Genomic DNA, 15837 nt, shown 5'->3' with positions numbered 1-15837 from the left:
ATTTGATTAAATCTGTGAAGAACTCGAAAAAAAGGGTAGAGAGATCCTTCAGATTCTGTCAAGACAGATTTTTGGATCTTCTAGGCCGATCACCAAAATCCTAGGTCTGTCTGAAAAGGCTCTCTCTTCTGGGAATCCAGTAGGATGTTAGTGTCCTCCGTGGTTGGGCCAAGAGAGCAGTTTGGCATTTAGAGGATCCTGAATACCATATGAGATAGAATTTGTCCACTAAATGTTCCAAAGGCGCAATTATTTCAGTTCCGCTCCAATCTCCAGGTTTTCTAAGAAACCTACTACTGTGTGAAAAAAAAAAAAAAAAAAGGACGGAAGCTACACGACAGTCATAAATTTAAAAACCCTCAACAATTATGTCAAATATCAACATTTTAAGATGGAGGGCATTCATTTATATATAAAGAAACTTTTTCATGCAAGGAGACTGGCTGGTCAAAATAGACCTCGAAGACAACTATCTCACAGTGCCTATGCATCCTGCTTCCCAACCATATCTGTAAGAGGACAAGCAAAAATGGCAGTTTATCAGCCTAACATTTGGCCAATCTACAGCAATAGAGCTGCAAAATATATCGCAACTGAATTGCAATAATTGCGATATAGCCCTTTGCAAAATGTTGCGATTATCTAACACAATTGAGGAGCCGAGCCACGCAGAAGACGACATTCAGGTGAAATATGGGACGGCGAGCCTGTAGCCTCGGTTCCCGTGCAGCGCACTATGGGCCCTTCCATTTTGTGGCCCCCTGTTTCTCCTCCCAGCAGGGCCTAGCTTTTGGACGAGGTTTAAACCATTACACGACTGGCTGTCGTATGTATACAGCGCAGATGTGCAGCGGGTCCATGAAGCGAGCTCATAGTAGCTAAGCCGGACATTACCGATCAGGATGATGTCTGTCATTAACCCTTAAGACACTGCAATCAAAGTTGCATCTAAAATACCGAAAATAAGTGCCAATTGCTCAGCTGAGCTGATCGGGACACCCGCAGGCCACCCGCTGGTTTCTGATCAGCTGGGAGGACAGGTGGAGCCTCAGAAGGCTGTAGTAATGGAGTGCCGAAAACACCGATCAGTGCTGTGCTATAGGCTCCTATCTGCAATCACAAGACTGCAAGTAGTAGTCCCTATGGCAGTGTTTTCCAAACAGTGTGCCTCCAGCTATTGCAAAACTTCAACTCCCAGCATGCCCGGATAGCCAAAGGCATGGCATGCTGCAGTTGTAGTTATGCAACAATTGGAGACACACTGTTTGGAAAACACTGCCCTATGAAGACTAAAAAATTGTCCAAAAATAAAAATAAGAAGAAAATGTAATAAATGTTAATAAGTCCCTCCCGTAATAACAGTTTCAATCACTCCCCTTTTTCTCATTTTTAAAATAAAATTATGTAAACAAACTAGTACTGGGCGGTATACCGGCTCATACCGAATACCAGTGTGTTTTTTCTTATCAATTTTCTAAATCGATTTTTCAATTTTTCATATACCAGTCCGGTCCCCCCCCCCCCCCCCCGAATTAATTATCAGCCGCAGCACGCTGTCTGTCCCCACATTAGGGAACTAATCATATATATGACCCGCGGGTGCTGCTCTGCTTCTCCTCCCATCCACTGAATGAATCAGCCGCAGCGCGTTGTCCTTACATCAGGGAACTAATCATATGTTACCCGCAGGTGCTACTCTGCTTCTATTCGCGGCACTGCACATCCTCCCCACATCGGGAAATTAATGATTTGTGAGCCGCGGGCGTAGAGCTTCTGATCCCTGTCCCTTCTGATTAGAACAGAAGCCCTGCGCTTGCGGCTCACAAATCATTAATTTCCCGATGTGGGGAGGATGTGCAGTACCGCGGCTAGAAGCAGCGTAGCACCTGTGGGTAAAATATGATTAGTTCCCCGATGTAAGGACAACGCGGTGCGGCTGATTCATTCAGTGGCTCACTGGCTTTCAGCGCTTGCAGGGGGAGGTGACAGCTTCCGTTCTCTGATCATAACAGAAGGCCTGCACCCACGGCTCACAGGAGGAGAAGCAGAGCAGCGCCTGCAGGTAAGATATGATTAGTTCCCCAATGTGGGGACAGAGTGCTGCGGCTGATAACTCATTAAGTGATTCAGTGCAGAGCAGCGCCCACAGGTCATATATGTGGCTGATAACTCATTTGGGGATTTGGGGGGTTGGGGGATGAGTGAAAAAAAACAAAACGTTAAAATACTGTGAAACTGCCATAATTTAGAAAAATACTGTTATATACATTTTTGGTCATACCGCCCAGCATTAAAGCAAACATACATAATTGTACTGCAGCATGCGTAAATGTCCGAACTATTAAAATATAATATTAATGAAATTGCACCGTCCTCATACAGCCCCATATACGGAAAAATACAAGTTATAGGGTCAGAAGGACAATGTTAATCCTTTTCAGAAAACAATTTTTAGGTAGTAAATGAAAACAGAAGAATAAAGATAATGTCACTGTAATCGAAAAGTGCACTGCATAGAACCTACCAACACCCTTGCCCAACCCCCCCCCCCCCCCCAAACAAATTGCTAAAATGCTTTTTTTCCCCCTATTCCTCCCCAAAACTATATTTTTATGTTTCTCTGCAGATTTTTTGGGTGGTAAAATGAGTGATTTCATTAAAAAGTACAATTGATAGTCTGTAGAGGGGAAATTGAAAGCAGTATGGCTATTAGAAGGGGGGGAAAACGAAACCCCCTACCCTTACGGTTCCTTAAAGGGGTACTCCAGCAGAAAACAAAATGTTTTCAACTGGTGCCAGAAAGTTAAATAGATTTGTAAATTACTTCTATGTTAAAAAAAAAAAATGTTTAATTTACCTCTGTCCATGACCAGAGCAGGAGCAAATCCCAAACCTCTCCTGCTCTAAACTGCTGTTGACATGGACAGAGATGTCAGCAGAGAGCACTGTGGTCAGACAGAAAAGAAATTCAAAAAGAAAAGAACTTCCACCGGAGCATACAGCAGCTGAACAGTACTGGAATGATTAATCTGTTTAACTTTCTGGCACCAGACTTAAAAAAAAAATAGTTTTACACCCCTTTAAGTGAAGTCACTTACTCTGTGCTTCCTCCAAAGCGGCTGCGCTGCACCGCAAAGCAACAGAGAGTGTGCGGACTATACTACTGATAAGATGATTATTTAAATATAAAATTTATTTTAAAAAAAATGAAAATTTTACCAAAAAATAAAAAATGAAAATAGCCGCCAAACTACTCTGTATTTTACAGAACACTGTGATCCCTCAACTTACAATGGCCTCAACATACAATAGTTTTAACATACAGTGGTCTTTTCTAGACCATTGTAACTTGAAACCAGATTCAACATACAATGCTACGGACAGTCCAGATCTGCAAAACATGTCCATGGCCGGAAGAACCGACCTATGAGAATAGCATTCACTGGTAAAACACCTGTATTACTGAAGTGCATGCACTGAATCCCTGTCTGGTAGCGCCTCCCTACAGTACAGGGAGGTATTACATGTTCTGTACTGCTCTTTACCTGTGCCAGGGTTAGCTGCTCCTTTGGACACCAAGTAAGGGCGGCTCCAAGTTCGTTTTTTAGGACACTGTGTGTACTGTACAGGACCCTGAAGAAGCTCCTTTCCTCTACATAGACAGTGATTACAGCTCCCAGCAGATCTTTCTTACTTTTATATGCAAGGACTTGCTTTATCTGTATTAGTTATCTACTTATTTTTCTTTAATCCTCACTTTTTCCTATTTTTGGATGACATTGTGGGGCTTCAGAACCAATTACCAGGTTTCCTTAGAGTTATGGCCTCAACATACAATAGTTTCAACATACAATGGTCCTCCGGGAACCAATTAATATTGTAACTTGAGGGACCACTGTACTGAGTACCGGCCATAAAGTGTGTTGGTATCCAGTATAGGAGATCACCATTGCACCACTACATGATTGGAGTTGTAGTTTTGCAACAGCTGGGGGTAGAATCGTTGTAAAACTCTGTTAGAGCTGTTTATTCTCCAGCTGTGTGCCTTCAGCTCGTGCAATACTACAAAGAATGTGTGGGCATGCTGGAAATTGTAGTTTTGCAACAGCTAAAGGCAACACTCCCCTAACACGATGCTTTAACCCCTTAAGGACTCAGCCCAATTAGTTTTTTCCTCCTCGCCTTCTAAAAATCATAACTTTTATATTTTCATTCAGAGACTAGTATTAGGGCTTGTTATTTGTGCAACCAGTTGTCCTTTGTAATGACATCACTTATTTTACCATGAAATGTATGGCGCAACCCAAAAAATACTATTTGTGTGGGGAAATTGATAAGAAAATCCGCAATTTTGCTAATTTTGGAATGTTTTCTTTTCATGCTGTACACTTTACAGTAAAATGGACATGTTTTCTTTATTCTGTGGGTCAATACGATTAAAATGATACCTATGATGACATACTTTTCTACTATTGTACCTCTTTAAAAAAAATCGCAAACTTTTTAACCAAGTTAGTACGTTTTAAATCCCTTTATTTTGCTGACCTATAACTTTTTCATTTTTCCGTATAAGCAGCAGTATGAAGGGTAATTTTTTGCGTCGTGATCTGTACTTTTTTTTGTTACCAAATTTGCATATATAAAACTTTTAATACATTATTTATCAATTATAATTATTTTTTTCTTTTATAAAATGTTATAAAAAAGCAGCAATTTTGGACTTTTTTTTTTACATTCACCCCGTTCACCGTACGGGATAATCTATATATATATATATATATATATATATATATATATATATATATATATATGTATAAAACTCAATGTTCCAGCATCACGTCCAAACGGCTAAAGATATTAACATGAAACTTGGCACACATGTTACTTATATGTCAACAACAAACATAGGATAGGTGATTTAACCCTTACTCACCCCTATTTGCCAGGGTCTGGGTTTTTGTTTAAAGTCCCATACAAGTCTATGGGAAATATATGTTACTGCATAACTTCCAAATGGCTGGAGATATTTCGATAATACCTGGTACACATATTACTTATATGTCAAATAAAAAGATATGATAGTTAAATTAACCCTTATGTACATCCTTCTATAAAAGATGGGTTTTTGTTTCAGGTCCCATGCAAGTATATGGGACTTCTAGTACCTTACTCCACAAGCTCCGCTCTGCATCTCCTGGTAAATGTGTCAGTCTGGCTTGCAAGTCACAACCCATCTCAAAAAGACATGCCCACATTTTAAGCCCCATCCCTTTTATTATCTACCCTTTTTGTGCATCGGTCTGGCTTGCAAATCACGCCCAGTCCCACAAAGCCACGTCCCCTTCTATTTTTAGCTTACAATATCTTCATCACAAATCAGTCCCACCTGAGGACAGGATATGAGGATGGGACATAAGGAAAGGATATGAGGATGGGACATAAGGACGTGACATGAGGAAGGGACATGAGGGCGGGACCTGAGGTCGAGACAGGATGTGATAGGAGGTTGTGATAGGAGGACGGGATAGGAGGACGGGATAGGAGGACGGGATAGGAGGACGGGATAGGAGGACGGGATATGAGATCGAGATAGGAGGTTGGGATAGATGTCCGCAGATGTCGTGTTCTGTATTGATCACGGCATCTGAGGGGTTAATGGCAAACATCCATGCGATGGCAGAAGTCGGCCACTACCGGCAGGTCCCTGGCTGCTATCAGCAGCAGGGAACTGCAGCGCATGACGCGAGCATCACTCCGATGCTCGCGGTCATGTACAGGACCTAAATGTACGTCCTGGTGTGTTAAATACCACCGCACCAGGACGTACATTTATGTCACAAGTGGTTAATGTGTTAAAAACACTTCAGCCCCAGCTGTTACAAAACTACAACTCCTAGCATGTCTAAACAGCCAAAGCTTTCTCTAACTCCTAAATGACAAAGAAGCTGATCAGACATTCAGGAGTCTGTAAAAGCTGAATGACACACATAGTGACAGCTATGTTGATTAGCAGCCAGCTTTACTAGGAACAGATAGAAAGTGTATGCATATAAACTACTGTGCAGTGATTTTCAGGCTGCTCCCAGACTCACAGAAGAGGAGTCACCACAGTGAGGGAGAGAGATGGGCACGCCTCCTCCATAAGGCAAGAAGACAAAGCAAGTGAGCAACATATAAATGCTATTTGTTAAGGATACCTAGGTCCTAGACACACAGAAATTATTTTGGTACTCGGGACTAATTGCGTTACAAATTTTGGGGAATTTTTCTCCTTTAACCTCTTATGAAAAGGTAAAATTGGAGTCTACACCAGCATGTTAGCGTAAATTTTTTTTTTTTTTTACCATAACATGCTGGTGTTGCCCCATATGTTTCATTTTCACAAGAGGTAAAAGGAATAAAAGACCACCAAAATTTGTCATACAATATCTCCTGAGTACGGAAATGTCCCACATGTGGACGCAAACTGCTCTGCGGGCAGAAGTGAGAGTGCACCATGTACATTTGAGGTCTAAATTGGTGATTTGCAAAGGGGTGGGTGATCGGTACAGTGTTCTGACATAAACGCAAAATAAATACCCATATGTGACCCCATTTTGGAAACTACACCCCTCACGGAACGTAACAAGGGGTATAGTGAGCCTCAACACCCCACAGGTGTTTGACAAATTTTCATTAAAGTTGGATGTGAAAATGAAAAAATAAATAAAATTCGGAGTATGGAAATACCCCATATGTGGATGTAAAGTGCTCTGCGGGCTAACTAACAATGCTCAGGAGAGAAGGAGCACCATTGGGCTTTTGGAGAGAGATTGTGTCTAAAATTGAAGGCCATGTGTGTTTACAAAGCCCCCATGGTGCCAGAACAGTGGAGCCCCCCCCCCCCCCACACACACACACACATCTGACCCCATTTTGGAAACTACACCCCTCACATAGTATTGTAATTAGGGATACAGTGAGCATTTACACCCCACAGGTGTCTGACAGATTTTTGGAACAGTGGTCCGTGAAAATGAAAAAACAACATTTTTAATTTGCACAGCCCACTGTTCCAATGATCTATAGAACCGAAAAGGCAAATAACCCACTTAAAGATGGACCATTTGTAAAACTGAATACATTTTATTTATGGATAGTTCCAAAAATACATAAAACAAACACAGCGTGGACAAACATAAGTGGGAACCAGGGAGCAGGGGGACAGTAAAGAAATTGTCCGGGTGCACTAGCATATGAAGACTGGTAAGTCACAGGGTAGGTATATAAGTATGTAAACATGAGACATGTACAAGGGCAAAAAACGCCTCAATAAAAAGGTGAACGTTTATACAGGTCTCATAAATAAAGTGCCAATATATACAAAATAAACTGTAATGCAGTAGGAAGTTATTAGCATGCTAACCGGACTAAAGAGAAAAGAACCAAATGCAATGATGGCACAAATCAGTAGGCTCCCCAGCTACCCAGCAGACCTCCTACACCTGGACAAAGCCCCGTTGGGTGAAACGCGTCGGAGGTCTGGTGGGTAGCTGGGGAGCCTACTGATTTGTGCCATCATTGCATGTGGTTCTCTTCTCTTTAGTCCGGTTAGCATGCTAATAACTTCCTACAGGATTACAGTTTATTTTGTATATATTGGCACTTTATTTAAATTCTGTGAGCGGTGTAGTTTCCAAAATGGGGTCACATGTGGGAGGGGGTCCACTGTTCTGGCACCACAGGGACATTGTAAACGCACATGGCCCCCCGACTTCTATTCCAACCAAATTCTCTCTCCAAAAGCTCAATGGCACTCCCTTCTCTTCTGAGCATTGTAGTTCACCCGCAGAGCACTTAACATCCACATATGGGTTATTTCCATACCCAGAAGAAATTTTGGGGGGAATTTTCTCCTATTACCCTTGTAAAAATTTAAAATTTGGGGAAAATTAGCATTTTAGTGAAAACATTTTTTTTTATATACACATCAATTTTTAACGAAAAGTCATCAAACACCTGTTCGGTGTTAAGGCTCACCGTACCCTTTGTTACATTCCTTGATGGGTGTAGTTTTCAAAATAGTATACCATTTTTTTTTTTTTTTGCTGTTCTGGCACTTGCAAGGATTCCTCCTGGGGAATTAGCTCTGGGATCGTCCTAGTCACTTGCCACGGGCACATTTCCTCGCAATAACTCGCCAGACAACCGTTCAGCATACAAGTCTGGCACCTCTCCTGCTTTATTTACACAGGTTGCAGGTAAAACAAAACATAACTCCGGAACAAACCAAAGTCCCAGACCGTCTGGTCAATGACTACACATGTACAGTGGGGATCAAAAGTTTGGGCACCCCAGGTAAAAATTTGTATTAATGTGCATAAAAATCTCCAAAAGGCATCAAATGACAGATTAGACATTCTTATAATATGGCAACAAAAGTTAGATTTTATTTCCATCATTTACACTTTCAAAATGGCGTCTGCAAAAGTTTGGGCACCCTGCAGAATTTATAGCATGCACTGCCCCCTTTGCAAAGCTGAGACCTGCCAGTGTCATGGATTGTTCTCAATCATCATCTGGGAAGACCAGGTGATGTCAATCTCAAAGGTTTTAAAGGTTTTAAATGCCCAGACTCATCTGACCTTGCCCCAACAATCAGCACCATGGGTTCTTCTAAGCAGTTGTTTAGAAATCTGAAACTGAAAATAGTTGACGCTCACAAAACTGAAGAAGGCTATAAGAATATAGGAATATTACATAGTACGGTTGAAAAAAGACATGCGTCCATCAAGTTCAACCAGGGAATTGAAGGGTAGGGCGGTGGCGCGATATTGTGGAAGGGATGGGATTTTATATTTCTTCATAAGCATTAATGTTATTTTGTTCCAGGAATGTATCTAAGGGTGGGTTCACACTACGTTTTGTCCCATACGGGAGCGCATACGGCAGGAGGGAGCTAAAACCTCGCGCTCCCGTATGTGACCGTATGCCATTCACTTCAATGAGCCGACCGGAGTGAAACGTTCGGTCCGGTCGGCTCATTTTTGCGCCGTATGCGCTTTTACAACCGGACCTAAAACCGTGGTCAAAACGTAGTGTGAACCCACCCTTACCCTGTTTTAAAGCTGTAAATTTTTCCTGCTGTGACCAGTTCCTGAGGTAGACTGTTCCATAAGTTCACAGTTCTTATGGTAAAGAAGGCGTGTCGCCCCTTGAGACTAAACCTTTTCTTCTCCAGACGGAGGGAGTTCCCCCTCGTCCTTTGGGGGGGTTTGACCTGTAACAGTTTTTCTCCATATTTTTTGTATGGGCCATTAATATACTTATATACATTTATCATATCCCCCCTTAAACGTCTCTTCTCAAGACTAAACAATTGTAACTACTTTAATTGCTCCTCATAGCTAAGATGTTCAATGCCCCATATTAGTTTAGTCGCGCGTCTCTGCACCCTTTCCAGCTTCACAGTGTCCATTTTATGGACTGGTGCCCAAAACTGAACAGAATATTCCAGGTGAGGCCGTACCAATGCTTTATAAAGGGGGAGTATTATGTCCCTGTCCCTCGAGTCCATGCCTCTTTTTATACATGACAATATCCTGCCGGCCTTGGAAGCAGCAGCCTGACATTGCATGCTATTCTGTACGACATGCGGCAATCGCCACGGTCGGCTAGAAACCCTTTAGATCACCGCTGTTAAAGCTGGCAGCATCTAACTACTCTCTGGTGGTCCAGTGGGGTGGATCAATCCACTTCTGAAGTAGCCGGAGGGCTTACCTCTCCTGTAGTGCTTGCTGCTGTGCTGTGAATGATAAAGCTTGACAGCACCAGGCTTTATCAATCGAGCACAGAGCACACAGATCAATGTGATTCTATGGAACCGAACCACATTGATCTGTATGAGGAATCAAATGAGTCCTCCTAAAAGTTCCCTAAGGAGACTACAAGTGTAAAAATAAATAAATAAATAAAAAAAGTTTAAAAAAAATTTAAGAACACACACATTAACCCCTTCCTTATTAAAAGTTTAAATCACCCCCAAATTCCATAATAATTCCATAAAAATATATAAACATAATAAAAATAAACATAAGGTGCTATTGTCGCGTGCGTAAATGTCCGAACTATAAAAATGTAAGGTTAATTAAACCGCACGTTCAATGGCGTGCACGTAAAAAAATCCCAAAGTCCAAAATTGCGTATTCTTGGTAACTTTGTAAACCCTAAAATAATTTAGAAAAAGTTATCAAAAAGTCCGATCAAAACAATCCTGGTACCGATAAAAATTTTAGATCACAGTGCAAAAAATTTGCCCTCCCCATATACGGAAAAATAAAAAAGTTATAGGGGTTAGAATAGGACAACTTTAAACATACAAATTTTGGTGCAGGTATTTAGGATTTTGAAGTAGTAAAATAAAGAAAAATTATATAAAATTGGGTATCATTGTAACCGTATGGACCTACAAAATAAATATATGGCGTCATTTTTACCAAAAAGTGAACTGCGTTGTGGTGAATTGATTGATGTCATTACAAAGTACAATTGGTGGTGCAAAAAATAAGCCCCATATAGGTCTAAGTATAAGCAAAATTGAAAGCGTTATGACTTTTAGAAAGTGATGAGGAAAAAATTAAAGTGCAAAAACTGAGAAACCCGTGGTCCTTAAGGGGTTAAAATGAATGTGGTCAGATGCACAAAAAATGCTTTGGTCCTTAAGGTGAAAATGGGCTTGGACCTTGGTTAAATAGGGGGGATTTTACCATTTGTTTATTACATCACAATCACATATTGAAATCGCAATATCTTTACAAGAGAAGTGGAATTTGTCGGCTTTAAGGTCAACACACAATCTGCTCTACTGAGTCTCCCATCCAAGAAGTTAAAGACTATCCGGAGGGAGATTCGATCAATCTTGAATAAACTTGCTTGTATCATAGGTTTGTACAGCCTCCATTCAGGCTATTTTTCCAGCTACTCTTCATTACAGGGCCCTACAACGCATCAAAGCTCAACTTTGATAGACTGTTTGGGTTATTCAGACAAAATAACCTCACTCCAGACACCAGGGAAAAACTTCTATGGCGGCTGCACCATATCCAGGCTTGGAATGCTAAATCCATCTTCCATTCTATACAGAGGCGTCTCTAGACTTTGTGAGGCCTTAGGCGAAACTCAAACATGAGGCCCCCACAAATACAAGATATGCAGGCGACATCACTTTGTGTATTATTCCTTGTACTGTGACATCACTGTGTGTATTATCTCTGTACTGTGACATCACTGTGTGTATTATCTCTGTACTGTGACATCACTGTGTGTATTATCTCTGTAATGTGACATCACCGTGTATTATCCCTGTACTGTGACATCACTGTGTGTATTAACCTTTTACTGTGATATCAGTGTGTGTGTTATACCTGTACTGTGAAATCACTGTGTATTATCCCTGTAGGTAAATGAAGAAAGGTAGTCCAGCAGTCCCTTAAAACATAGATCCTTTATTTCACTTTTCTTTAAAAATACAGAGCACACACCATCCCTGTACTGTAACATTGTTGTGTATGTTAACCCTGTACTGTGACATAACTGTGTGCAATATCCCTGTTCTTTAACATCATTGTGTACGTAAAACCTGTACTAGGATGCCAGTGTGTATCTTAACCCTGTACTGTGAGTCCCAATACAGGGTTAATATGTACAGTGACATCATAGTACAGGGTTAACATAGACAATGATGTTAGAGAACAGGGATAATATACACAGTGAGGTCACAGTACATGGGTAATTCACACAGTGACACAACAGGGTTAATTTACACTGTGATGTCATGGTATAGGGTTAAGCACAATAACAGAATCTACATGTACATGCACATGTGGGGTGGATAGTAGTACAGCCAGGGTAGTGGGCACAGTGGTTGGTATACAATGAGATAGTACTAAGGACATATATAAATTTATACACTGAAGGATTTCCTTATCCACGTCTTGAACAATACTGGTCTCCCAGTCTAAGAGAAAGATGTCATGAGATTACCATAACACTGTGGCTAGCATTTTGTGAACTTGTATTTCCTGTTTGAGTTTTCTTTTTTTGTCTACAAATCCCACAATTCCATGTTGCTCCCTCCCACACATCAGCCACCCCACCCATTGAAACAAAAGACCTGTGGTTTTCAATCAGGGTGCCTACAGCTGTTGCATTAGTTGCAGATTCATCTCACTCCCACCAAGCGATCGCTCCACCCATTGAAGCAGACAGGCTCCCTGTCATCAGCTGACTAGTGAGTCAGGTCTCGGCCACATTGCAAGCTGGGAAAAATCTGAGACAACAGTCATTTTGTAATGCTGGTAAAAATAAATAGTGGGGTGAAAATCACAGAAGAATTGTGAGAAAACTGTCACACACTAACTTTACAGCCCCTCTAGCATAGTCAAATAAAAAAAAATCCTGGAATACCCCTTTAACTATTGCATGATATCCCAGTAGCAGCGACGTGGTATACTTGTGTTAAATCAGATCGGAAAAAAACAATAATAATGTAAATTGTGCCCTACCAACAAGTCTACGAACTACTGAAGCATGTTTGTCTGCAAGCAACGTCTCTAAATTTTGGATGACTTTGGAACCAGTATTATGATCCCCTGCTTGCTGCACATGTACTAATACTGCTAGTGGTGATACTAACATGAACTGGTGTATGCGGACATTTTAACCCCTTAAGGAGCAAGCCCGTTTTGATCTTAAGGACCAGGTCACTTTTATTTTAGCATTTTCGTTTTTACCTTCTCGCCTTCTAAAATCCATAACTCTCTTATATTTCCATCTACAGACCCATATGAGGGCTTGATTTTCCTGACCAATTGTACTTTGTAATGACACCTCTCATTTTACCATAAAATGTACGGTAATACATAAATTGCGTTACAGATTTTGGGGGTCTTTTTTTCCTTTTACCTCTTATGAAAATGTAAAGTATGGGGCAACACCAGCATGTTAGTGTAAAAAATAAAAAAATTTTTTACAACAAGATGCAAGTGTAGACCCCAACTTTACCTTTTCATAAGATGCAAAAGGAGAAAAAGCCCCCCAAAATTTGTTAGGCAATTTCTCCCGAGTACGGAAATACCCCATATATATGGCACTAAATTGTTGCCTTGAAATACGACAGGGCTCTGATGCGCCATGCGCATTTGAGGCCTATATTAGGGATTTGTATGGGGACAGACCCGGATGCAAGAATTACACTTGCCTCCAATACCAAAGTTACCCTACGGCAGTGTTTCCCAAACAGGATGCCTCCAGCTGTTGCAAAACTCAGGACAGTCAATGGCTGTCTGGCAATACTGGGAGTTGTTGTTTTGCAACAGCTGGAGGCTCCGTTTTGGAAACATTGATGCACCAGACGTTTTTCATTTTTATTTGGGGGGGGGGGGGGGGGTAACTGTGTAGGGGTTTATGTATTAGGGATCGACCGATTATCGGTTTGGCCGATAATCCCGATTTTGGTAGTTATTGGTATCGGCAATTACCTTGCCGATATGTCCCGCCCCCCGGCCAGAGACGACCAATGCCGCTGCCCCATTGCCTCCCCCCATCCTCTGCCCACATACCGCCGCCCCATTGCCTCCCCCCATCCTCTGCCCACATACCGCCGCCGCTGCCCCATCGCCTCCCCCCATTCCCGGTGTTATAATTACCTGTTCCCGGGGTCCGCAATCCTTCTGGCTCCTGCGCTGTTGCTGTGCGCTGCGCAATGACGAGTGACATCCCCAACGCGATGTCACCGTCAGTGCACACAGTGACAGCGCAGGAGCCAGAAGGATCGCGGACCCCGGGAACAGGTAATTATAACACCGGGGATGAGGGGAGGCGATGGGGGGGCGTCGGTGGTATGTGGGCAGAGGATGGGGGGGCGTCGGCGGTATGTGGGCAGAGGATGGGGGGGCGTCGGCGGTATGTGGGCAGAGGATGGGGGGGCAGCAGCGGTATGTGGGCAGAGGATGGGGGCAGCGGCGGTATGTGGGCAGAGGATGGGGGGGCGGCGGCGGTATGTGGGCAGAGGATGTCTCTGGCACCGCAAAAGCCGCTGCAGTTCATTGATTTAAAGCGCCCGCTTTAAATCATTGAACTGCAACGGCTTCTGCCCCGCCGGGTGGGTTGAAATAGCCGATAACTTATACCGATATTCCGGTATAACTTATCGGCTTGAAAGGTGAGAGATTATTGGTATCGTCCCTAAAAAAATCGATATCGGTCGATCCCTATTATGTATATGTAGTTTTTTACATTTTATTTTGTGTTGGTGTAGTGTAGTGTTTTTAGGCTACATTCACACTGGCGGAGGTTTACAGCAAGTTTCCCACTGGGAGTTTGAGCTGCAGTGGAAAATTTGCTGCATCTCAAACTTGCAGCGAGAAACTCACTGTAAACCCGCCTGTGTGAATGTACCTCCAGCTGTTGCAAAACTACAACTCTCAGCATGCCCTTTGGCTGTCGTGCATGCTGGGGTTGTAGTTATGCAACAGCTGGAGGCACACTGATTGCAAAACACAGAGTTTGCTACTTAACTCACAACCAGTGTGCCTCCAGCTGTGGCAAAACTACAACTCCCAGCATGTATGGTCTATCAGTGCATGCTGGGAGTTGTAGTTTGCAACAGCTGGAGGGAGACTGGTTGCGAAACACTGATTTAGGTAACAAACTCAGTGTTTTGCAACCAGTGTTCCTTCAGCTGTTGCAAAAAGCTACAACTCTCAGCATGCAGTGACAGCCAAAGGCCATGCTGGGACTTGTAGTTATGCAACAGCCGGAAGCATACTACCAAAACTCCCAGCATGCCCTTTGGTTGCCCGTGCATGCTGGGGCTTCTAGTTATGCAACAACTGGGGGCACACTGGTTGTAAAACACTGGGAATTTGTACTTAACTCAGTGTTTCGCAAACAGCGTGCCTCCAGCTGTTGCAAAACTACAACTCCCAGCATGTACGGTCTATCAGTGCATGCTGGGAGTTGTAGTTTGCAACAGCTCAAAGCACACTGGTTGTAAAACACTGAGTTAGGTAACAAACTCAGTGTTTTGCAACCAATGTGCCTTCAGCAGTTGCAAAACTACAACTGTCAGCATGCAGTTACAGCTGAAGGGCATGCTGGGACTTGTAGTTATGCAAAAGTTATGCACACGACTGCAACTCCCAGCATGCCCTTTGGCTGTCCGTGCATGCTGAGGGTTGTAGTTATGCAACAACTGGAGGCACAAAAATGTGCCTCCAGCTGTTGCTTAACTACAACCCCCAGCATGCACAAACTACCAAATGGTATGCTGGGAGTTATAGTTGTGCCTTCTGCTGTTGCATAACAACTCCCCCCAGCATGCCCTTGTGCACATGCTGGGAGTTGTTGCTTAGCAACAGCAGGAGGCCAGCCTTACCTACTTGCTGCTGTGCAGTGAAGATCCGCCTGCCGTCACAACAGCCGCCTCCGCAGCTGGGGCCCCGATCCCACCGCCGATGCCGGGGATCAGGGGCCCCATCCTCAGGTGAGGCACCTAACATCCTTTTTTTCTGATGTTTTCTGAATTGATTGCCAATATGGAGGGTCTCAGGACCCCCCCAGGCGTTGTCACGGGATGCCTGTTGAATGCTGTGGAAATGCTCAGAGCGTACAGGTACGCCCTGAGTCCTTAACGATTGGGGATGCATGGCGTATGCATACCCAAGAGGTTAAAGGGGTACTCCGGTAGAAAACTTTTTTTTTTTATTTTTTTTTATGAACTGGTGCCAGAAAGTTAAACAGATTAGTAAATTACTTCTATCAAAAAATCTTAATCCTATTAGTACTTTTTTTTTTTTT

At 42.7% G+C, this 15837-nt stretch overlaps 1 protein-coding gene and 1 long non-coding RNA gene across 3 annotated transcripts in view; one reads left to right on the top strand and one right to left on the bottom strand.

The window, feature by feature from the left end:
* LOC130356323 (bridge-like lipid transfer protein family member 3A) overlaps positions 1 to 15837 on the bottom strand; it is a 101506-nt gene that overhangs the window by 5271 nt on the left and 80398 nt on the right. The gene's annotated exons all lie outside the window — the stretch shown is intronic.
* LOC130356324 (uncharacterized) overlaps positions 15398 to 15837 on the top strand; it is a 64805-nt gene continuing 64365 nt past the window's right edge. Inside the window, exon 1 of the long non-coding RNA XR_008888849.1 lies at positions 15398 to 15523. This is a non-coding gene — a long non-coding RNA (uncharacterized LOC130356324). The remainder of the gene's footprint in view (positions 15524 to 15837) is intronic.

The sequence above is a fragment of the Hyla sarda genome, chromosome 2 (genome assembly GCF_029499605.1).
Source record: "Hyla sarda isolate aHylSar1 chromosome 2, aHylSar1.hap1, whole genome shotgun sequence".
NCBI classification, from domain to species: domain Eukaryota; kingdom Metazoa; phylum Chordata; class Amphibia; order Anura; family Hylidae; genus Hyla; species Hyla sarda.
Note: the sequence above shows the minus strand (reverse complement) of the source record. Positions and strands in the feature narration are given on the sequence as shown.